This window comes from Eptesicus fuscus, chromosome 7, assembly GCF_027574615.1.
Source record: "Eptesicus fuscus isolate TK198812 chromosome 7, DD_ASM_mEF_20220401, whole genome shotgun sequence".
Classification (NCBI taxonomy): domain Eukaryota; kingdom Metazoa; phylum Chordata; class Mammalia; order Chiroptera; family Vespertilionidae; genus Eptesicus; species Eptesicus fuscus.
Genome location: NC_072479.1, coordinates 75,390,691 through 75,414,609, shown reverse-complemented (window position 1 = coordinate 75,414,609; position 23,919 = coordinate 75,390,691). Strand labels below are relative to the sequence as shown.

Below are 23,919 nucleotides of genomic sequence, written 5' to 3'. Positions count from 1 at the left end.
ATAGGCAGACTTTTAGAAGAAAAAATAATTAGTAGAACCTTATTAATTTGAGGTAGATAAAGGATATTTATTTATTATTTTTAGTGTAAAACTAAAAAATAAAATCAAGGAAAGAATGACATCACTGCCTCCTCAAAACATTATCAAAAGGCCCACAACATCCCGGCCAGCTTGGCTCAGTGGTTGAGTATCAACCTATGAACCAGAAAGTCACAGTTTGATTCCTGGTCAGGGCACATGCCTGGGGGGTGGGCTCGATCCCCAGTGTGGGGCATGGAGGAAGCAGCCAATCAATGATTCTCTCTCATCATTGATGTTTCTATATCTCTCTCCTTTCTTCCATTAAATAAATTTAAAAATATATATTTTTAAAAAGGCCCACAACCATTTTCATGCATTTCAACAAATATAATTTTGCTCTAATCTCATTCGTGTCATGAGGTACCATGTCATAGTGGAAACTAAGCCAGGAATCAGGAAATATGGATTCTTTTTCTGGCTCTGTCACTTATTAACTATGTAAAATAATGCAAAATTTAACCTTCCTGAGCCTCTGTTCCTTGTCTATAAAATCAGTGGCTTATATAAGCACTATACAGAGCCTAGATTCTGTATTGCTCTCTAAATCATTAGTGATCAGATTGTATTTTAAATGTTGTATGGTCTTTATAAAACATCTTGATATTAAGTCTTTCATAAATCCTTGGTTTAGAAGTCAAATATATATAACTAGAGGCCTAGTGAACAAAATTCTGCACTTGGAGGGGGGTGGTCCCTCAGCCCAGCCTATGCCCTCTTGCAGTCTGAGAGTCCTCGGGAATGCCTGCCTGCTCTGGAGGCGGAAGAGGCTCTGCCACCACTACTGCGCTCACCAGCTGTGAGCCTGGCTCAGGGTTTCTGGCTGAGCGGCGCTCCCCCTGTGGGAGGTCACTGACCACCAGGGGGCAGCTCCTGTGTTGAGCATCTGCCCCCTGGTGGTCAGTGCGCATCACAGCCACCAGTCCTTCCACTGTTTGGTTGATTTGCATATTAGCCTTTTATTATATAGAATAGACAAGGGAGTCTGATTCTAATGGTGAAGAATTAAATAGTGTTGTTGTTTTGTTTTTTATTTGATCTGCTTTGTTATGGCAATATACACACTTATAGATAGAGACAATATTTATGTCTCTTGGCATATACTGTAACCTTTTTGGCAAAAGTCAAAGCCATAGAAAGTCTCTGAGATCATTCAAAGTATTCTTTGAAGAAAATAGCATACTGCAACCAGACAGAAGGATCTTATCCTGTGCCCTAGACTAATTCAGGAATCTGAACCTCTGGGGAGACTTTCAGGTGCTAAATGAGACAACACACTCAGAATATTTACTCCAAGGCCTCTGTCAGATTGAAACTGCTTTTCATTCTGCATAGGTAGGACAGTTGTATAATTGCATCATTGCCCATAACTCCACTCCTAGGATTCTTAAGCAATCTACAGAATTTTCTTCAAATCACCCTAATGCTCAAAATGCTAATTCATGCCTCAGCAGACAATGGAACTCAGCTACTGCTCAAGGCTCCTTTGGGTTCTACCTCCTCCAGTGAGTAATACCTGGCCAGGAAAGCAGACTTCCATTCTTGCTGGTTGATGCTAGACTATCAAAGATCTATCTGCACTGAACACAATTCATAACATGGTCAATAGGATAATCACTGCCCTGACTGTCAGTATCTGGAGTTCTGCTTTGATTTCTGGCACTAGCTATTGGGATGCTGGGCCAAGTCCTGCAATCTCTCTGGTAAATGCTATTGATAATGATGCTTCTTGAGCATGTGCACTCTAAGAGTTCTGCAATCCCAAGTTTGGTAAAAATATTGCTACTCCATATTGTGCACTAGTGTGAAAAGAAAATCTCTATTTTATCCTCTTTTAGGTTGCAGACTCCTTTGAAAAATCTGATAGAATCAATTGACCTGTATTTTTTCCTCGGGGGGAAAAAAATCTTCCAAATAATCTTCTACACAAATGTTCATGTCAACTGAAGGGGTTCTCTGATACTAGAAGGAGTTTCCATAAGTGCAAGTGAACATCCTGGTCTAGAATCAAAATCATTTCTGTACTTATTAGCTATATGATTTTGGAAATGCTGAATGAAAGTTTCCTCTTCTATAAAAAAAGCATAGGTAATAAAATAAAACTGTCTACATCTTATAACTATGTTGAGCATGAAATTTTTAAATATGAGTGTATATGAAACCCAACTGGTAGTACATAGAACTCTGTGCAACTCTAAGTTGCTACTGTTCTAAGTTGCTATTAAAGGCCTCTGCTGTCACAAGCTTTAAGGAGTACTACCCTGCCCACAGGCACCATCAAGCTTGGGCAGGTGAGAGTCACCAGAACCTGTTTCTAACTTAGGAGCCTGAACTCTCAGAGCCTGACTGACGGATGTCACTATTCTTTCCAGCGTGTGTCTGACTACTGATCTCTTTATATATATCCAGTGAACTGAATATACTCACTCTGTCTTCCTTCTCTGGAAGTATTTTTATAACCTGGAGTTTTACACCTCCTAAAGTACAGTTGCTCCTTCATTGGCATTAAGTCTTGATCTTCATGTGTGTGTTTCTTAGTTATTGTTGCTGGGCTCCATACTCGACATCTCTACTCTCCTCCACTGGAGTGAATAATTACAAACCATATTGCAAAGATCATTATCCCTATTTTATTGGCAAATAGACTAGAAAATGCAGAGGTGTAGTAAGTACCCTTAAGGCTTACACAGTGTGTGACAGAGCCAGTTACAAGAATCAAACCCCATTCCCAATGGTAGTTATCGCTTTATTACAGTTCTTCCTTTATTCCAGGAGTCCAGTAATATCACCCTCTTTTATAGCAAACACTTTTCTTTATAACAAAGGGTGTATAATACATACAAACATTTTGAGGCATACATTTTAATTCTGTATTTTTCAATTTAACATTTTAAAATAATTTCATACCTAAAAAATTATAAAAATACTAGTAGTACTGAGTTCCCTTGCATACTAACATCTTACAAAACCAAGACATTGATAATACAAATGGCCGATCTACAGACCTTATTCAACTTTTAACAATTGTCTTACAAATGTCCTTTTCTTGGACCATGAGCCAATATTTAGTAGCCATGTCCTCTTACTCTCTTTCCATTTGGGACGATTCCTCAGTCTCCCTTTGTTTTTCATGATCTTGACACTTTTTAAGAGCATTGCCAGTTATTTTGTAGTGTATCCCTCAATTTGAACTCTGATTATTTCCTCACAATAAAATTCATATTGTTCATTTTGGGCAAGAACATGAGAGAAATGATTTCTTGTCCCTTTCTCAGTGAATCACAGCCATGATTCTGATATGGCTCATTACTGATTAATTTCCATCACTTGTTTTAGGTTTTATCTGCCAGGCTTTTCTACTATAAAGTTACTGCTTTCCCTTTTGTAATTAATAAGTATTTTGAGAGAAGATATTTTGACACTATGTAAGTACCTATTTGTGATCATATTTTCAGCCCTAATTTAGCATCCAGATATGATTGTGGCCTGAAAAAATTATTACTGTGGCACTTACCAAATGGTGATTTTACATTTCCATCATTATTCCTACTGTTATTAAGTGGTATTCTACAGTTATAAAAGAACTTCCTTTAGTCCCCATTTATTCAATACTTGGTATAACAGTGAGAACCATATTGAGTGCAATCCATTATTTTATTGCTCAAATGTCCCAGATGTGACCATTAGGAGCTACTTCAGGTTGGCTCCAGTAGTTTTCCAACATGTTTGCATCATTTTGTAGGTCTTCCTTACTTTTTAGCACCACAAAATATTCCATTACCTCATTATATACATAATTTTCCTATTCTAGCCCTAGAATCATTCTTTCTATAAGAAGTGTTTTTTTTTCTTTTATTAGATAATCATATTCAGAAACCAAGATCTAGGTACTAGGCATGCTCATCACTATTGAAGTATTATTGCTTCTCAACTCTCTGCACTATTTTCACTTGGCACCGTAGCCTAGAAATCACAATATTCATTCATTACTTTTATAGTTCAACTCTATTCCACTGTGTAGAGTTGCCACAGTACATTCAACCACTCACCTGTGCATAACCATGTCAATAGTTTTAAATATTTTACAATTATGAACAATGCCACAATGAATAATTTTAGGCATGTGATTTTCATATTGTTGAAGGTATGTCTTCATGATAAATTCCTAGAAATGGGATTGTAGGGTCGAATGGTGTATATATGTGATTTGTTAGACACTGCCTAATCCTTGTGCAAAAGGCTTGTCCCAATTTCCCTCACCATTCAGCAAACTATGAGAACAAAGCCTGCATTTTCAACTCTTCCTTCAAATCATTTTAGCAGAGATGCTGAGTAGCATTTGAGTGGCTGATTTATGTTTACTTCTTCTCTCTGAGTACAGATATCATCTAACCATAGTGCTAACAATCAAAGAAAAGGTTTACATAACTGTAAAGGAAGGGGAAGAGAAAGAACAAGAGCTGGGAAAAATCACTCATGGGGGAAAAAAATAGTTGGCTTTGATCACAATAGCACAGGATGGAAACAAAGCTTAGAGTCTTCCCTTTGAAAGCTTAACAAACCAAGAAGGTTTTCAGGAACTTTGCCCATGACCAAGATCCAGTTCTGTCTCCTTTATGTCCCAAAGATCCATACCAATATTACAACAAGTCACACAAAGGACTTGAATTATCTGCTTAAATGCCTATCATTAGACATTTAGTTTTGAAGTCGAGACCATCTATTGATCTATATATGTATCTCAACTCCTAGCACAATGCTAAATACATAAAATGTTATGTTAAAATTTATATGATTGCATTTTCTTGATGAAATTTTTAAAAGCTCATTAAAATAAAAACAAACATTTGCTGAGTGCTTACTCTGTTCCACACACCATCCTAAATGTTTTACATATATTGCCCCATTTCATGCTCTTAACAATCATACAAGGTTGGTTGTATTATTACCCCCATTAAATAGATGAGAAAACAAAGACTTGGGAAGACAAATCACTTGCGTAGGGGGACATGTCATGAAAAAGAGTTGGGATTTCAGTGGAATTTGAACTGAGGTATTTCTCATTCGAAAGCCCATGCTGCTTCACTTCCTGATTCCTGATGCCCCTTACATCAACATTATGTAGGCAGGTTCCTACTCTGCCCACTGTCATGCCAAAGCTAATTCTATATTAAGGATTTCAGGCTATTGTGCTGCTATTAAGAATAAAAGGAAAGGTGGCCATTTTAATGGTTTCCAAATAGACTCTTAAAAAGCTTTCTGAGATTTTTACCTTTTGGCAAACAAAGCTTTGGCTTGTCTGATACATGCACACACTTATCACCCCCTCGTGACTTGGATTATGTACAAGCATCCTATTAAAGAGTTTTTAAAAGACTGAAATGTGGTTTCCTTTCTGACAGCAAAGGGAAAATAAAAAGATGTTCTTTGCCCTCCTGTTCTAATCTGCTTTTGGAAGTCAAGTCTGCAATTCCCAGAACTGTATCACCAGCTTGTTACATTTCCATAAATCTGTCCAAGAATACAACACTGTTCACCCAAAAAAATGTAATGTAAACTGTAAAACACATGCACATGATACCTGGATCCAATGTGCCCTCATTTTGTATATAAGTGAAAATAAAGCAATGCCTTAACTCTTACAAATGCCAATATCACATTACTTAGATAAGTGCCACCAAATCATTATTGAAATTCTGATAGCATTTGCCTTACTGGTAAAAAGAAAATTACCTGTAATGCATAGTTTAAATAATTACTTTTAAACAAAAGCTTCTCTTCTGCATTGCTTATTTATCTTCCGAGACCAACTCAGCAGGGCTATGTATTTTATTAAAATTGCCTTCAGACTGCTAATGGCAGGGCGTCTGTTAGCACAGGAAAAGTGATGGCAGTTTGACTCCTATTCCTAATATTGGGAGTTAGTCCAGACACTGAAGAGCCAGAACTCTGCTGTGCATTTGACTATGTTATCAACACTTTAGTTGCTAATGATACTAGTGACAGCATTTCAATATGATGGGTCAGACTTAAATAGGAAAGCTCATAATTGTGCTTACAGAACCAAAGAAACTCCCTACTCCCCCCACCCCTCAATCCCTTTTATCAGAAGATCAGCTGGTGTTAGGCTTCACGACTGGGAATTATTTGGTAAGCGTCTGTTCAACACATTTTTTTCTCCTCTTTTCCGCACCTTGAATGGAGAGCCTCCATCCCCACCTGATATCTACCCGTTCAGAAAGTGACAACTGAAAGCCTTCCCGTGGAGCAGCCGTGTGCCAACCACCCAGCAGAGGGTCACACTGATGACTTCCCTGTGGCTTTTATTTTCCCCAGGGAATTCCACAGGCAAGGCTGACTGCTTGCCAGATATGCCGAGTGCCACAACCGGCAGCGCTAAGAACCCCCCGTCCTTCTTGATGGGAAGCAGTAAGCAACTGTGCTGAACACCTGTGTCAGCTCCTGTTCCTGGGGACACCCTGGGCAAGCACTCACTCAGCATTCAGAATGCGGCTCCCCTCATCTAACTGGCACTTCTGCCCAAAAACTTCTCAGTAGTCATATGATAATAGTTATGTTTGTCAGATCTCTGTAACATCAGCGTGTTTAACTACTGCAAATAGGATCACTCAGATAATCCATGAGCTACATATTTTACTGTAAGTGTTTAAAGGCAATCAGCATAATGAATGGATTTCCTGTTATTGTGGAAGTAAAAACAGAATTCTCCATCACTTCCTCATCATGATTCCATAGATGATAATGATGAAAAAAAATTCATAGATGAAAAGGGCAAGAAAGAAAATGGAGACGGTAAATTAAAACATCTAAGAAGTTTATATATGAAGGGAGAGGTAGCTGGAGGAAGAAGGACCACAGGGAAGTTTTTATTTGTTTGTTTGTTTGTTTTAAGATGGGAATCCTGAGCACGTGTAAATGTTAAAGGTTTCAGTAAAGAAGTGGAAGGTAATAGAGGGAAGGATCCATGTTTCTGCTCTGGCCAGTTTGGCTCAGTGGGTTGAGCATTGTCCCGTGCATCAAAAGGTTGCCAGTCTGACTCCCTGCCAGGGTACAAGCCCGGTGGGGGGCTTGATCACTGGTCAGGGTGTGTGTGGGTGGCAATTAATAGATGTTTCTCTCTCTCTCACTCTTCCTTCCTCTCTCTCTCTCTCTAAAAAAAAATAAATAAATAAAAAGAATCAATGTTTCTGAAACTGACCTAGGAAATGGGGTATGAGCATAGGTGAAGACTCCGGAACTTCGGAGAGAACAAGAACCTCCTTCACCCAGAAAGGGACAGCAATCACCCCAGATTCAATAATTGTAGGTGTGTATGTATATTTGCGGTAGGCATACCCTCTCCTTCCAAAAATAATGTTGAAGAATAATTTCCTATCTCTGTTGGAATAAATTAGAATTTTTAGGAAAATTATATTAAATACTCATAAACAAATAGGATATATATGTTACATTAATATTTTGGTAGCCAAATAATGGAAATCTAAGCTTAGATACTTAATTATAGTCCTAAAATTATTTCAATGTATTAATTTACATTTGAAATATTTTTTTAAAATATTTTTATTGATTTCAGAGAGGAAGGGAGAGGGAGGGAGAGAGAGAGAGAGAGAGAGAGAGAGAGAGAGAGAGAGAAACATCAATGATGAGAGAGAATCACTGATTGGCCACCTCCTGCACACCTCACACTGGGGCTCGAGCCTGCAACCCCTGTAATAGAACTGTGACCTCCTGCTTAATAGGTCAATTCTCAACCACTGAGCTATGCTGGCTGGACTGAAATACTTTTAATAAAATAAACAGTTATTTAGAAATTGGAAACTGCTGCTATAAAATCACCAGTAAGAAGGTACCTCCACCTCTTAAATTTTCATTGTTAATAGTCACTTTGATTCTTTGAAATGATAGTAATAATAATTTTAGAAATAACCCTTCCTTCTAAGGATCAAAATATCTTCTCTAACCTGATAATCTTTCTAAAGATAAATATGGACATTTATCTCTGTTATTTACATGAAATAATATCCCTTATTTTCTCATTTATATTAAAAATGGTCACTTCTAACTTAACCAATTTTTATTTACCACCTAATACATGTACCCAGGCTTAAAAACTGTAATGTGACTGCAAAGACAATAACAGTGCATTTCTCCTTACAGGAAACAGTGGTCATTGGCAGGCAAAGACAGGTTAAAGACCCTAAGTCATCAGCCTGGTAAGTTTCAAAGCTGGTTCCAGAATTCATGTCGTCTAATTCCTACTAAATTGTTATTTTTTCAACTATTCTATGACTCTCCTAGTAAATATTCTTCTGGGTCATGTGATTATTATAATAAAACCATAACATAATTATCAAACATATTCCTTTGCAAATAGAAGATAAAATTCATGACTTATTTGTGTACTTATACAAAGCTTTGTAGTTAGTTTCAGTAGAAATTATAGATGACAAACAAATGGGAAATTGGGCTGTGCAAAGGAGCTAATCAAATGTACACTATTTAACTATTACATGACATTGTCACTAATGTCCCTATTACAAAACAATGAATTATTATACAAAATCAAATAACATGATTCAAATGCAAAATAATTCTGCAATTTAAGGATATGAAATAGAAAAATGATAGATGTATTATCATTAGTTCCTTGAACACAATCATCGGACAATAGCCCGCTCAGATAAAATTGCTCTGATCATTGTTAATTTATTCTCATTTATAATTTACATTCTGTGGATAAAGTATAATTTTAAAAATGCTTTATACAACCTGTAGGTCTGAGTGACATGTGAGACATATCATGCCCCTTACTGGCTAAAACCCCTTTGATGATTCCCATCTCACTCAGAACAATAGTCAAGGTCCTACCATAGTCTACCAGGCCCTATGTGATGGACTCCATATCATCTCCCATTCTCATCTCTTGTCCACTCCTTCCTCTCTTCCTGACATACTGCCCTTCTTGAAACTCCTTCAACACACCAAGCACACTCCTTATACTTGTTCTTGCCACTGAATGTAACTCTCTTCACCCATATATCTAAATGGCCCCCACTCTTATTCCATTTAGGTCTGTGCTCCATTCTCTCCTCTTCAGACAGGCCTTTCTTAGACACAGTATCTAATATAGTCTCCCACCATTCTCTACTTATTCCATTTTATTTTCTTCTTAGTACTTATCCTATTAAACACATACATCAAAATCTTCAACTTATATTTCCCTCCACTAGAATGAAAGCTCTGGACAGTAAGAACGTTTGTTATATAAATGAATGAATGAATGAATGAATGATGGATGGATAGATGGATAATCATCTTTTCATTCCATCTATCTAAACAGAAAATGTCTCCAGAAAAACAACATTAAAAAGTAAGCTTAAAATTCTTGTTATCTTCAAATATAAGTAAAATCCAAAGTATCAGCATAGATTGTATTCATTATCAAATTATAAATTGGTAAAGATGGCAAATTATGATGTATTTTCTGTGTGTGCGCACAATGCTGTGTGCAGAATTATTTGTACTCCACAAGCTGGAAGGCAGCATAATGCAGAAGGCCTGCATCACGTCAAAAAACACAGAGTTAACTCTGTTAGCAATATTTCATGTGACCTGGGTGGCAACTTAGACTTGTAAAATAGGGGGACTGGATTGAGGTTGTTGCTATCTCACAAGATTAGGGATATCGGAAGCATTTGTCTCTTCTTTCTTGATTTCGCTTCTAGACACACAAGAGCCAGATTCAATTTAATGTCAATATTTACATTAATAGGGGGATGCCAAGAAGAACCACCACTTTGGGCTTCAATTTATCTCTTTTTAATGTTTAGTTCAAGGATATTTGTAAACTAAAATATTTGGGGATATTAACTACCAGAAAAACTCTTTACAAAAGTATCACCCAAAAGAGGTTCGCAACTCTGCAAGAATCTGTGCAGACATACTTACAAACCCAATTACTAAGGCATATCATTCTAAATACAGCTTTTGTGTTTAAGGACTCTCTATATTTATTTATAAGCAGAGATGTTAGCAAGATAGACTTGAAATTATTTTCCGTTAAGATGGAAAGTAGTATTCTCTCAAGATACATAACAATAATAAACTGTGCAGTCCCTAATGCTAATGCTAGAAAATCACTAAATCCCTGAAGCATCCAGGGAGAACTTGAAGCTTAGCTCCTTTCTGAATAAGCCATTTTTTTTCAAGAGGTGTGATCAGACTGGAGGACAAAGGCATTATCTCTGTGTGATGAAAACTGAAAATCCACTGGTGGTTGCTCAATAGGAGACGTGGAGGTGGAGTGGCTAAGTCCAACTGCAGAGGAGTTGTGGAGGTGGTAACACCGGAGGAGTAACAGAGAGGGAACGGATCCCCAAGCTTCTATCAATAACTAAGCAGCAGTAGTGAGAGTTGTAATCACTGTTTAAAGCGAGTGGGAGGCTTCTCTAAAACTAGAGATGAGCACAAAGTCACTTATGGTGAAGCCCAGGGCTATGGGACTGCAGATGTCAGCTTGGTTCCAGCTTACTGAGGAGTGTGGCTAACACCAAGCCTTCCACAATGGCTGACAAATGCTCAGAGCAGACCCTTTGACTGTTGGGATCTTCCAATTTACATAGAAATTGAATGTTTTAATAAACCTGCATTTACACATGGTAGTCAACATTCAGTACTTAAGATTAATGTTGGCAAGCAGACTGATTCTGAAGAGTGTCAAGAGCTTTTGGAGGTGTACCCAAACCCCGAGAATACAGCAGAGAAGAAAGAAAACTTGGTTTCCATGAACCAAGTGCTCTCCTACTATGATTACATAGTCACATTTTATATGACTTAAGGTTCTGATTCTACAAAAATTATCAAGAAACTTTCACCTCAAAACAGCTTACATACCATAAAGAATAGTAGAAATCAGGGTATATCAATATATCTTATTAGGTTGTAAATTTTCTTCTAGTCTTGAAAATTTATTTAAATTATGTTTTCATCGTCAAATCCTACAAAAAACATACCCAAATGCTGGATTCTTTACATAAAGGTGTTAGTCATGATTTGCAAAACTGAGAACATACTAAGTTAGCACATACTACAAGAACTAAACAAGTGGCAAGAGACATGAGAACCATAGAATGGATAGCAAACGAATGAACAGCAAATGAAAATGAAAATGTCCTGACCTGCTGAGTCTCCCAGTCCAATCTCTCCCACTCCCGAAGTCCTTGTTTTATCTATAGCTTCCAATGCTATAAAAATAAAAGAAAAGGTTTTAGTGAGAAATCAAAGTAATTCCAAAATACTCAGGTGGAAAAAAAAAATTAAACATCATAAAGAGAGTTAAACAAGATTCCTGAAACAAAACTGTGGAAGAAGGATTGTAATTTTCATTGTAATAATTTTCAAAAGACCAGATTCATAGCCATGTAACAAGGTCAGACTCAGGACTGTTCCAGTTAATGGTTGATAAATGAATAATGAACAATTGAAAAGCAAACATTTGTAAATGACAGTCAAGATATAATTAAGGACAGTTTTAATGTAAAAATATGAGCCAGTTATTTTGAAGCTTCACCAATTAAATCATTTTTAAAAAATATTTATGTCATTAGTTCAGTCATGTAAGCACATGTGTGGGTGTGTAGCCCTGGGACTAGTTTTATTGAAACAATTTTAACCATCTTTATAGTCCATGATGGTTAACTTAACGTATACCTATAATACAACATTACTTACAGCTACAGTACTTCATGAAAAACATGCTAATGGGCACTAAAATTTATTAAATACGGAATAACACTTATCAGAGGATACCAAGTTGTATAAAAATATGAGTTTTACAAACTCACTGGACAATTTCTAGGTTAAAAAATCACAACAAAAATAAAATTAAAAAAAAAACTTTCAATATACATAACTATTTTATCATGATTTTATTATTTATTTACGGCTATAGAATAATTTCTATAAGGGGAAGCTCATCAGCTATTCTCAACTCTTTAAGCTTTGGCTCCCCAAAAGATTAATTTCTATGATTTTTGTGATCTGGTTGGCAACATATTTATTAAAATTTTAGATATATAAATTATATAAATTTCCTGTATGTGATGGTAGAGTGACCTGTATCATCAACCTGCTTATGCTGTCAGCATTTTAAGTAAGACTTCAAAATTCTCCCTTTAGGATAATGAAATTCCACCTCTGGGGTAAGGGACTAACATACCAGAGGCAGGGATTTAGAGGTGATCTAGAATGAGGCTACTGTATAACTTATTTTTTTAATCTTTACCTGAGGATACCTCTTCCTATTGATTTTATATAGAAAGAAAGGGAGGGAAGAGGTAAGGGAGGGAGAGAGAGAAAAGAAAACATTGATTGCCAGGAACCAATTCCAGCATGTAATAATTACAAGAGTTCCATTAAAAGGTTGATGGGACTTGGGTGGACTCAACAATGGCTGAGCCACATATGTAGTTTACCTGTTGGAAATGGCTAAATGGCACTTCCCCCAAACCTGAATAGGATTGCTTGCTGCCAGACAGCTCAGGTCATTTTATTGCCTCCTGTTTGCCAAACACCTGAACAGCTGTAGGCTATTCCCCAAACTGACAATGCTTCTGTATACCCTTTGATATCCTACCCATTGAAGTGTATATCTCCACCTTGCCTTAGGACAAATTGTGTTAAATAAATAGCACAGGGACCTTAGACAAGAAGTAGTCTTCAGTTCCTTTAGCTGAAGATCCTCTGACCCCCCAATGCCTTTCAAAATTATCTTTCGTCTTTGGACTCCTTCTTGAATCTACACATCAGCCCCTTTCTCCAGAATGCTGAACCCTTTGTAAGGCTGGGAAAAGAACCCCAGCAATTGATGTTAGAGAGAAACTTTGATGTGATAGAGAAACATCACTGGAGCCTCTCATATGTGCCTCAACTGGGAATCAAACCCACAACTTTTCTAGTGTATGGGAGGACCCCCAACCAACTGAGCCACCTGCTTGGGGTTTTTTAACTTTTGATTATTAGTTCATATAGGAATTTACATTTTTTTAAAGCTTCAATAATTTTGGGAGACTTTTAGAGTACCAAAATGCTTTTGAAGTATATAAAATAGTAGGAATTATACACCAATACCAAGTGGGATTTATATTAGGGATGCAAAGTTGGCTTAACATCTAAATATCAAATGATGTAACATACCATAGTGATAATATTAAAGACAAAACCATATTATCCTCTCAATAGATGTTGCTTTCATGAGAAAAATCCAATACCCTTTCATGCGGAAAACACTGACAAACTAGTAATAGAAGGGAACTTCCTCAACCTAATTAAAGGCATTTACAAAAACAAACAAACAAACAAACAAAACCCACACACAATTATCATATGTAAGGATGAAAGACTGACTGCTTTTCCCCTAAGATGAGGAATAAGACAAGGATGTCTACTCAGAGCACTTCTGTTTAACACTGAAACTAGAGGTTATAACCAGGTGCATTAAGAAAGAAAAAGAAAGAAAATATATCCATATTGGAAATGAAGAAGTAAATAAAACTATCTTTATTTGTATATAACATTACTTTATTTTTAAAATCCTAATCAACTCACTAAAAAACTATTAGAACTTATGAACAAGTTCAATAGGGTTGCAGAATACTTGATCAATATGCAAAAATCAATTCAACTTCTATACACTAGCAATAAACATTCTGCAAATAACACTAAAAAGACAATTTCATTAACAACATGAAAAAGAATAAAGTACTTAAGTATAAATTTCAGTAATAGATGTGAAAAACTTGTACATCAAAAAAGCAAAACAAAATAAAAATATTAGCTTCTTCTTCAAGGAAACACCAAAAGGTGGATGATGTTGGTGCTGTGGGAGACCCTGGGGGCCCTAGAATGGGAGACTGTGGTAGCTTCCATGGAGAATTTGGCAGTGGCATCAGGGCCAAGGTTGTAGCTGGGGACAGGGTCAGGGAAGGGCCCCAAGGCTGTGGAGCTCAAGGAGGCAAGGACAAGGACAAGGAGTGAAATCCTGTCACCAAGCTGGGCCACTTGGTCAAGGTCATTAAGATGAAGTCCGTGTAGATCTATCTCTTCTCCCTGTCCATGGAGGAATCTGATACCTGAGGACATCCCTCAAGGACAGCTTTTAAAGATTATGCTGGTACAAAAGCAGACCCCCCTGGCCAGAGGACCTGGTTCAAGGCATTTGCTGCCATTGGGGACTACAATGGACATGTTGATCTGAGTGTTAAGTGCTCCAAGAAGTAGCCACTGCCATCCGTGGGGCCATTATCCTGGCCAAGCTCTGTATTGGTCCTTTGCTGCAAGGCTACTGGGGGAACAAGATTGACAAGCCCCACACCTCCCTTGCGAGGTGACTGGCCTCTGTGGCTGGGTGTCCATGCACATCATCCTTGTCCCCATGAGGAAACAAACACTTTAAAACAGGGGGGTGAGGGCATGAGTGGGGGGGGGGGGTTGGAGGAAAAATGGGGGGATAAGGACACATATGTAATACCTTAATCAATAAAGAAATTTAAAAAATGAAACAACAAAAAAGTAGAAGGCTTTTTCTTCTAAAATTAGTTTATCACTTATAAAATGTAATCGGAATGATGCAAACTGCAAAAACTAATATTTTTGTGCCATGATTTTACAAAAAACAATACTTTATTACAGTGATATCTTGATAATAAACATTTCTGGCTTGAAAAATATCAAATTTCAGTGATAAAATTTAAGTTTTCCTCTTCTATGTACTTAATCTTTAATTTTAATATGAATTCACTTAAAGAAATACTCAACGGCTACATTATCCCAGGAGACTATATCACATTTACCCAATTTTGTGATGATAATAGTTATATGATTACGTAGCCTAATATACCCAGTTATACAACCTAGAGTGCTTAACCTCTTCGTTTATTTAACCCATGTTTGACTATTCAACTACACTTTCTACTGTTGAAAGTTAAAGAGAAGGTCCCATTCTCTTCTCCAAGGTGTGCATGAATCTTGCTTTGAGTTAAGTTAGAGATCTGTTGAATAGCAACCATCTATCCATTAATCTGTCCATTCACTCAACAGAAAGTTACTGGGTGCTTCTCATAAGATAATGTATATTTTACAAGGTAGGATGGAGAAATAAAAATAATACATGTTTCAGGATTATGTACAATTCATTTTGAGTTCAGGCCTCAGGTTACTATAGGTGGCAAAACCTTCCTGAACCTTAGTTTCCTCATCTTTAAAGTGAAGATTAATTTAACTAATATGTACTTACAGAACCTAATAAAAATGTTAATTCTCTTTGGCCTTCTTTAAGCGCCAAGAAGATTAATGAGACATGGACTCTGTATTTTAGAAAATAGCAGTATAACACAGGTTAGAATGTGTATAAATAAACTAAATAAGGTAAAAAATTATAAAGTAGACATTTCAAGTGATAATATAAGAAGTGAGGTTATCCATTCCCGATAAACATAACATCACCATCACCAAATAGACATAGCACTTATATGGTTGACTAATACGCTAATTAAGTAACTATCAAGTAAAGAAAATAGATCAATAATCTTAGCTTGTTCCCAGCAAATTCTGAAAAATTGCAAGTTTAACCTTATGAAAGAGATGTTTACGTGTTCATATTATTTCTTCAGATAATGAATAAAAATGCCACATTTTCTCTATGGAGAATTCATTAATTCCAGCTTTCCCAGCTCCAGCATTTATATGTGACCACTGGAACATTACTTACTGTCTTGGTTCCTCCGTTTCCTCATCATTAGGTGGGAATGATAATAATGCATGCCTTATAGAGTGATTAATAGAATTAAATGAATTAATTGCTGTCAAGTGTAAGAGTATCTGGCCCATTGAGTACCATGAATAACATCGTTAAGTACTCGATGTTAGAACATCTTACTGCTCTTATTATAATCTTTCATGCCACTGCAAGAACATGTACAAGTATTTTAATCAAATGTAAAATTACCATTCAATGGGAAGGTGAAATGTCATAGGGAAGCTTTTATATACATATTGATGAAACTCATAGTAGCCAGAAGAATTAAGTTCCATGATTGGCCAGTACTATATCATGTGCCTTTATGGTAGGTAGAGAATGAAGAAGCAGTTCTCCCAGAGGAAAGGGTGAGTATGTGTGTATGGGGTGAAGGGGTTCTCTTTTAGAGAGGAGAGTGATAAGGAAAGCTGAAGGACAAAGCAACAGTTGTCTAACCTCATCTACTATGTGAACAGGGATAGCCTTTGCTTGCCATAATTCAGATTTTCTAATTTACCTGAACTCAGAAGATGTTAAACTAATAAATGATTTATATTAACTTAGAACTCTTGGATTAATAAATCCATAGGCTGAGCCTAGAAGGAGACTCCTTTCCCTCACTTTCTACCTCTAATTGGTCATTGAATCATGCTCTGCCCATTTTAAGTATCTATAAAACCTGTCCCTCTTCATTTCTATAGCTATTACACTTCCTACACTCTTGTGCTTATCTTACCTTATCTGAGCTCTTCTCTTTGCTCCAGTCTCAAACTCTACACATGTGACAACTTGGGCCTGTTCTGTCATTCTTCTGTGCATACTCTTCCCTCCAAACTCAACCCAATTACTGAACCTTCTCAGGGAATTCCTTCCTAGCTCTCCAAGGGATACTGAGGAGGTTCTCATTTCACAGGACCTACAAGTGGTAGGTTAGCAGACATATGGATGTACCCAGTTAAGGGTTATGTCAAATTATTATGATAATATTCCATGCCGAAAAGGTATATGGTAAACTGTGGCCTTTCATATGTAGCTAGTGAAAGGTGAAAGTGGTTCAAATTTTTTCAAAAAAATTTGGATCACATATATCAGCCATCTTACACATGTTCATATGTACTTTTATGTCTAAAAACATGTATCTGAAGAAATAATTCTAAAAATAAGAAAAGTTTATGCAAAAATGTATTTATCTAAAATTACCTGGAATATAAAAAAGGAATAAGTCCAAATGGCTAACAATAGAGCATTGGTTAAATAATCTATAGAGCATCTCCCTACTAAACTGCAGAGGAAAAGGAGGCTTAGTAATTAGCAGAGCCCTGATCCAAACAACACCTTGACTCCAGTGCCAAAAAAGTCCCTAAACTGATTTTGTTTCAAAATATTAATGTTCTAAAATGTTAATTATGGCTAATAGGTAGAGGATCTACCTGTAGTTCATATAACACACACACACACACACACACACACACACACACACACACACACACGATATAATAAAAATGACTCAAAGGATAAATGTGAAGATGTTACAATATTACTTTTAGAAATATAGGAATTTATTACCTTCTTTAGCTAATCTACATTTTCTAAATATTTCCCACAAAATTAAACAACTTTCATAATAATAAAAAGGTTATTAAGAATAAAAAAATTTATACAAATTGCAAGTTGCTATTAAAGAGAAATAAAAGGTTTTACAAAAGTTCTGAATTGGCACCCAGTGCCCTTATATAACCCCATCTTCCTCCTCAGCACACAGATGCCCACTGGACTCTCCATCTGGGTCCATTTCCTGTATAGTAGCCAAAGGTCTTTTTAAAAGTCATTTATTTACTTATTTAATTATGCGTTAAAAATGCATTTTTATGCATTAGACACCTAATATACACCAGCTCTTTACTTCACAGCCACCCTGTGAAGTGTGCATTATCAACGCTTAACAAATGGGCAACATGTGGCAGAGGTGGTATGTGTACCCAAGACCAGCAGACTTCAAAATGCATTTTCCTTCCAATAGGCCACATGGATCAATTCAAAATGCACCCATCTATGTATCAATTCCCCATTTTGTTTTCTTTTCAAGTTGTTAGTAATGGGTCATATAAAGTAATTATTACTAATATGGAAATGAGCGAGTCAGGTTATAATGGGAAAAAATACAAGAATGGGAGGCCTCCCCCTACCACTGGTCACTGCTCCTTTCTTTTATTTTATTTCCTGAGTAGTGCTTAAAACTACTTTGTGCATGTGTGTGTGTGTGTGTGTGTGTGTGTGTGTGTGTGTGTGTGTGTGTTTTATGAACTCACCTATTTTGTTCATTACTTTACCTCTAGCACCTTATAGTGCCTGATTTAGATTGGATTTAATATATACTTAGCAGATGAATGAATAAATATATTCTTGAGAACATGTGTAAATAATTCTCTTTACTAGCTGTGTCTCTTGACAAATCTACCGGCCTCTCAGCTTTTAAATCCCCATTTCCTTAATGCAATACTGACTTATGAGTTTAACTTCATTCAAAACTATTTATTGAGCACCTATTATATGCCAGCGTCTTTTGTTCTAAGCAATGTGATAATAGCAGGGAATAAAACAGACAAAAATCTCTCATTACTGATGAGTGAAGAAAGACAAGAATATAACAAGTTAGATGGTGATAACTATTTTGGAGACCAAACAGCTTGTGAATAGGAATCAGAGAGGAGGATCTATAATGTCAAGATGGGTAACAGAGGAACAGGACATCTGAGAAAGGAGGTGAGGGACTGGGACATATGCATATCGGATCTAAAGAACTTTCCACACAGCGAGACTGGCAAGCTGGCATGATTGTATTTTCAGAGTGGCTGGATGGCAGTGAGTGAATGAGAGAGTAATAGGCACTGAAATCAGATAAGTGAGAGCGGGGCAAAGGCAGAGGCTGTAAGACCCGGGAGGCCTTTCTGTTGTAACTGTCATAGAAAACTAGCTTTTGTCCTCAGAAAAATTATGAGCCATTGGAAGAGTTTGAACAGAGTGGTATACGATGTGACCCGTAGGTTTTTATTCCTCAAAGAGGGATGCTATTGGCATTTTGGATGGGCAACTCCTCTTTGTCCTGACCATCGGGCACATGCGGGTCATTTAGTATCTCTAGACTCAGCCCACTAAACAACGGTAGTAATTTCCATACTTCTGACAACCACAATGCCCCCATTTATTTCCAGGTGCATGTTAAGAATAGACTGAGGGTGGGTGTAAAGGTAGAGTCTGTTTAAATTATCTAAGTTATAGTTTATATTATCTTGAGCCAGTGTGGCAGAAGTGAATTCAGAATATTTTTTTTTGCAGATAGGATTTGCCAGTCAATTAGATGTGTGTATGAGTGAAGCTAGAAGTCAAGGATGATTCCCCAGGTGTTTGGAGTAAGCAACAAAAATGATGTAGTTGCTATTCACTGAAATTGTTTAGACTGAATGTGGACAGAGCAGATTTGGTGAAGAAAGCAGGAATTCAGTGAAAACATGTTAAAAACTGCTATGCAAAAGTAGATATACATATATTTTATACAAAAATGTTGTACAATGAGGTAATGGGCACTAGTTCTGAACCGATAAATTTGTTAGAGTGCCTTTTATGGAAGGATAGAGTTAACAGATGTAAACATTAAATAAATAAATGAATAAATAATTACTGATAAGTAATAGTAATCTATTAGATATTTTAAGAAATTAGATTATGTCATGAAAAGTTTTATTTGTTTTGTTTTATCTTCAAATAACCCAAAGGAATAAATATAATAGTGGAATTTTAAACATTAAATGGTGTGTGGGGAGGCAGGCTTTTAGTGCTGTTAACATCCCACCAAGTCCATATTGCTTGGAGTAGACGTCCTACAGTGAGATTAGGCTCTGGCTTGGGAAAACAGTGGGTGCCACAACTGTCCTGTGCCTCATACCGACTAAACACCACCACTTCCAACATTATGGAGTCAATTGGTCAATATACATAACCTTTTCTACATTCATGATCAATTCAAGGATTTCAGAGAAAACACTATATCCAGACGTTATTTAGACACCCTTTATGGGTAGACTTGAGTCATTCTTTCGTGGACGAAAGAAGTTAAGTGAATCAACACGATGACCTGATTGATACAAACACACAGGTTAGAGTTGCTAGGAGGAAGTATCCAATTGCACGCCTGTTGGAACCTTTTCCCCATGACAGCATTCTGCCTGCTGGTAAGAAAGCAATGCCCATCATGGAAACATGACATTTCCCCCCAAACTCCTAGAGTCAGAAAACTTTTATCCTCTTTGAATTTATACCACATTTAGGAGAATTCCATTTCAATATTTTCTAGTAACATTCCCTATGACTAGATACAGGTGAGATATTTGCATTCCCACAGAAATCCTTGCGCGCACACAGATACATGAATGCACTTACTTCCTTGAGAATGTGGCATCACTTTTCAGACTGACTTGGCCTATTGTCAGACACCCTCTTTCTCAAAACATTAGCAGAAGGCACTGGATGCAATTCTTCAGCCAAGGTGTACCTTCAATCACCAGTTAGCTGGAGAAGTTAGAAGAATCGTGCAAAGGTGGTCGTTTGGGCTGCTGTGGAAGGAACATGATTGGGAAGAGATGCCCCAGGGGTTCTACATTGTTGTTTCGCTGGAAGGACAGAGTGTGTCATAATGGATTTCTATGAATTTGAGCCAGCAGGACTGTTACATTGAGCCGGGAACCCGGGATGACAGCGCCTGCATGATCATCTAATGAGGGGACAGGGCTGGATGAGTAGTGCTGTTTCGCTCAATTAGTGGCCAAGGCTTTTAATGCTGCTCTGCACAACTAAAGCAATTTTGATTACTTAGAGCTGAGTCTCCATTTAGAATGTTTCAGAAGCTAAAACTGGGTGTGTGTGTGTGTGTGTGTTAAATATAATTTATCTTGAGAGTATTTGAATGGCAATAAGCTATTTGAAAGCCAATCACATTATTTCCTATTTCCCCCCCTAAGTAATATTGAGATATATTTTTAAAAGTTCAAAGGATAGAATTTATTCTAGCAAATGAAATGTAAATAAGATAGCGAGTGATTAAGGATATGCAGAGGGTCTGTGTGTATGTGTGTGTGTGTGCATGTGCATGTGTGTGCATGCAGCCACTATGTGAGTCTCTCTGTGCCAGAATTACAGTTGGTGAATTTCATTTCATCAGCCAACATTATCAGGAGGGTTGCATATTTATTCTATATATCCACATTTTAAAAAAAATTCCAGATCTTGCCTTCTTTGGCTGAAAGGACATATATTTTACAGCTTTTGATGTGGCAAACTGACGTTTCCACTCCATTATTTTTTTCCTATGTCACTGCATGATGAAAAGCACTGCTATGCACAATGATACAATTTTCTTTAATATTGTGATTGTTGACCCAGGTCATAACTAAGATCTTACCCTAACAGAGGTGATTAATTCCCATCATTCTCCTTAGAAATATGCAGGGACTCTATACCTCACTCTAGTCATCTTCTTGCTTTCTACCTACTCAGTGTGTTTCATTCTCAAACTGCCTCACACTGTGTGAAATTCTATAAAATTTGAAGTATTTAATTAGAAGGTCATTGGGTAAAAGGAATTACTAAAGTGCAAGACACACAGTAGGTGCCAATAAATTTTTGTTGAATTAAACACAAATTCTACACAGATGAAGAAAGTGAACTTCATAATTACATACATGCCTTGCCCCACTTCCTTTGTTTCCCTCAGGTGAACAGCAACATCAGCATTAAAGGTTGAGAACATGCATCCGTAGGTATAATTTACCTGCACCATAGTCACCTGTTCTTTGTTAAAAAAATTTTTTAAGTAGGCCCAATGCAAATCAATTTTTAAATGATACCCATCTTCATATCTTCATTTTATAAAAGAACTATGGCTCTGGCCAGGTGGCTCAGTTGGTTGGACCATTGCCTGTACAAGGAAAGGTCACAGGTTCGAGTGCCAGTCAGGGCACATACCCAGGTTGCCAGGGTTCAATCCCCGGAAATACATGTTTCTCTCACATGTATGATTCTCTCTCTCCCTCTTTCAACCTCTTCCCCTCTCTCTAGAATCAATTTTTTAAAGTAGAATGTTAAAAGAATATGAACATGCTGAATCAGATTCATGTAGGGCAGAAGCGAAGAATATGTTTAAAACTTTCTTTAACACTTTTGGCCACTGGAAAACCTATTAGTTAACACGTATCAGACATTTTTTTCTATTTTTTCCCTTTCCATATCATATTTCATTTTCATAAAATAATTTTAAGAACTACCACTTTCTTGCCCCCCAAAGGGTTAACTCCAAAAGCATTCACACTCTCAGGGAGCTGGGTACATATTCATAGAAAATAGTACATTACTGACATTGTTTGTGTAGTAAGTAAAAATTAGAGAGAAGAAACAACATGGTTCAGGAAGCAAGTGATACTTCCTAAATGGTGCTGTTTTTAATAATTGTAATGACTTTAGAAACTGGTGAAGCATATGCACTGATTCTGACCCCCTTCCCCCCAGAATGCATGATATGAAATCACATCCTTGACTCAAATTATTGCCAAAGTAAACTATTAATAGTCTCATTTATTCTCGTCTCCTGTCAAAGGGATGCATGAGAGAGGGTGAAGGGATTCATATTAGTTGTAGGATTTTTTAGAAATTAAAATCTAAGAATTAACTTTAATGGGAAAGTGTCAGTAATATACACAATTTACTAGGTATAAATCTCTTAGATGCTTCTCCCTCACTTCCTCTTTGTTCTTTAGTAAAGTATTGGTTTGAAGTATCATTGACAATGACTACCATTCAGCTTTCCACAAACATTAGTATCTAATATCACAGATATTTTTCTATCCTTGTTGATTAAACTTTATTTTGAATATATATGATATTTGCATGGTCCAAAAATAAAAAGCCTATGTAAAGGTAATTCTGAGAAAACTTATTTCCATCCATCTTCCTTCTATTCAATCCCATCCACACATTATATATAGTTATTTTCATTAATTTTGGCTTATCCTTCCTGTATTCCTTTTTGTAAAAATACATGTATATATTTATTCATATTTGCCATTCTTTCTCATGCAAAAGATAGCATACTGTCTATACTCTTCCAAGTTTTTAAAAATCTCCAACTAACAATGTATCCTGAAAATGTCTCCATATTAGTACACAGAGATCTTCTTCATTATTTTTTATAACTTAATGATACTTCATTGTATGGGAATACTTTCATGTATTCAACAGGTTTTTTATGGATGGAAATTTAGGTTATTTCCAATATTTGACAATTGCAAATACTGTTATAATGAATAATCTACATGAGTATTTTTTAAATTTTTCATATAAATTCTCAGAAACCACTGATGGGTAAGGAAGTTGCCTTAGTCTCCTGAGCCAGTGCCAGTTGCCTCCACATGCCTCCTATGAGAGAAGAGGGAAATTGGTAAGCCTGAATTACCTTAGTTGCTTTCATCAGAGCTCAGCTTTACTCTTTCTCTTGAATATATACTAAGTGGCCAGATTATTATGATCTCTGAATGCATAATAATCTGGCCACTCAGCGTACTTCTCTTCAGTACCTCATTTATTTGATATCAAAGATATTATAAATTATGCACCTGATCAGTTTTCCCCTTTGCACTGGCTGATAGAAAGCTCAGAGCAAATAGGTGGTTGATCTCCAGCAAAAGTCTAGAATACTTTTGGTACCCGTTTGAGATACAAATACACTGAGTGGCCAGATTATTACACGTTCAGAGATCATAATAATCTGGCCACTCAGTGTATATCTGTGAAAAAAGTAAATACAAAATAGTCTCTGTCGATATTAAGGGAAAGAACTTTTTAGAACTTTTCTAAATTTTTCTTCATTTCACAGTACTTAGAGACCCTAAACTCACCTAAATCCACAAGAAGTCCTAAACACATAGGAGCCAGGAAATATTCTCCTACATACAAACATCTTAGTAGCATGAGCAACCCTT

General features: G+C 36.6%; 1 protein-coding gene across 1 annotated transcript in view; it reads right to left on the bottom strand.

The window, feature by feature from the left end:
* Positions 1 to 23,919, bottom strand: part of SOX5 (SRY-box transcription factor 5) — a 971,057-nt gene that overhangs the window by 630,691 nt on the left and 316,447 nt on the right. The window contains exon 5 of the mRNA XM_054719220.1: positions 11,277 to 11,342. The gene's annotated coding sequence lies outside the window, so the exon portion shown is untranslated. The remainder of the gene's footprint in view (positions 1 to 11,276; positions 11,343 to 23,919) is intronic.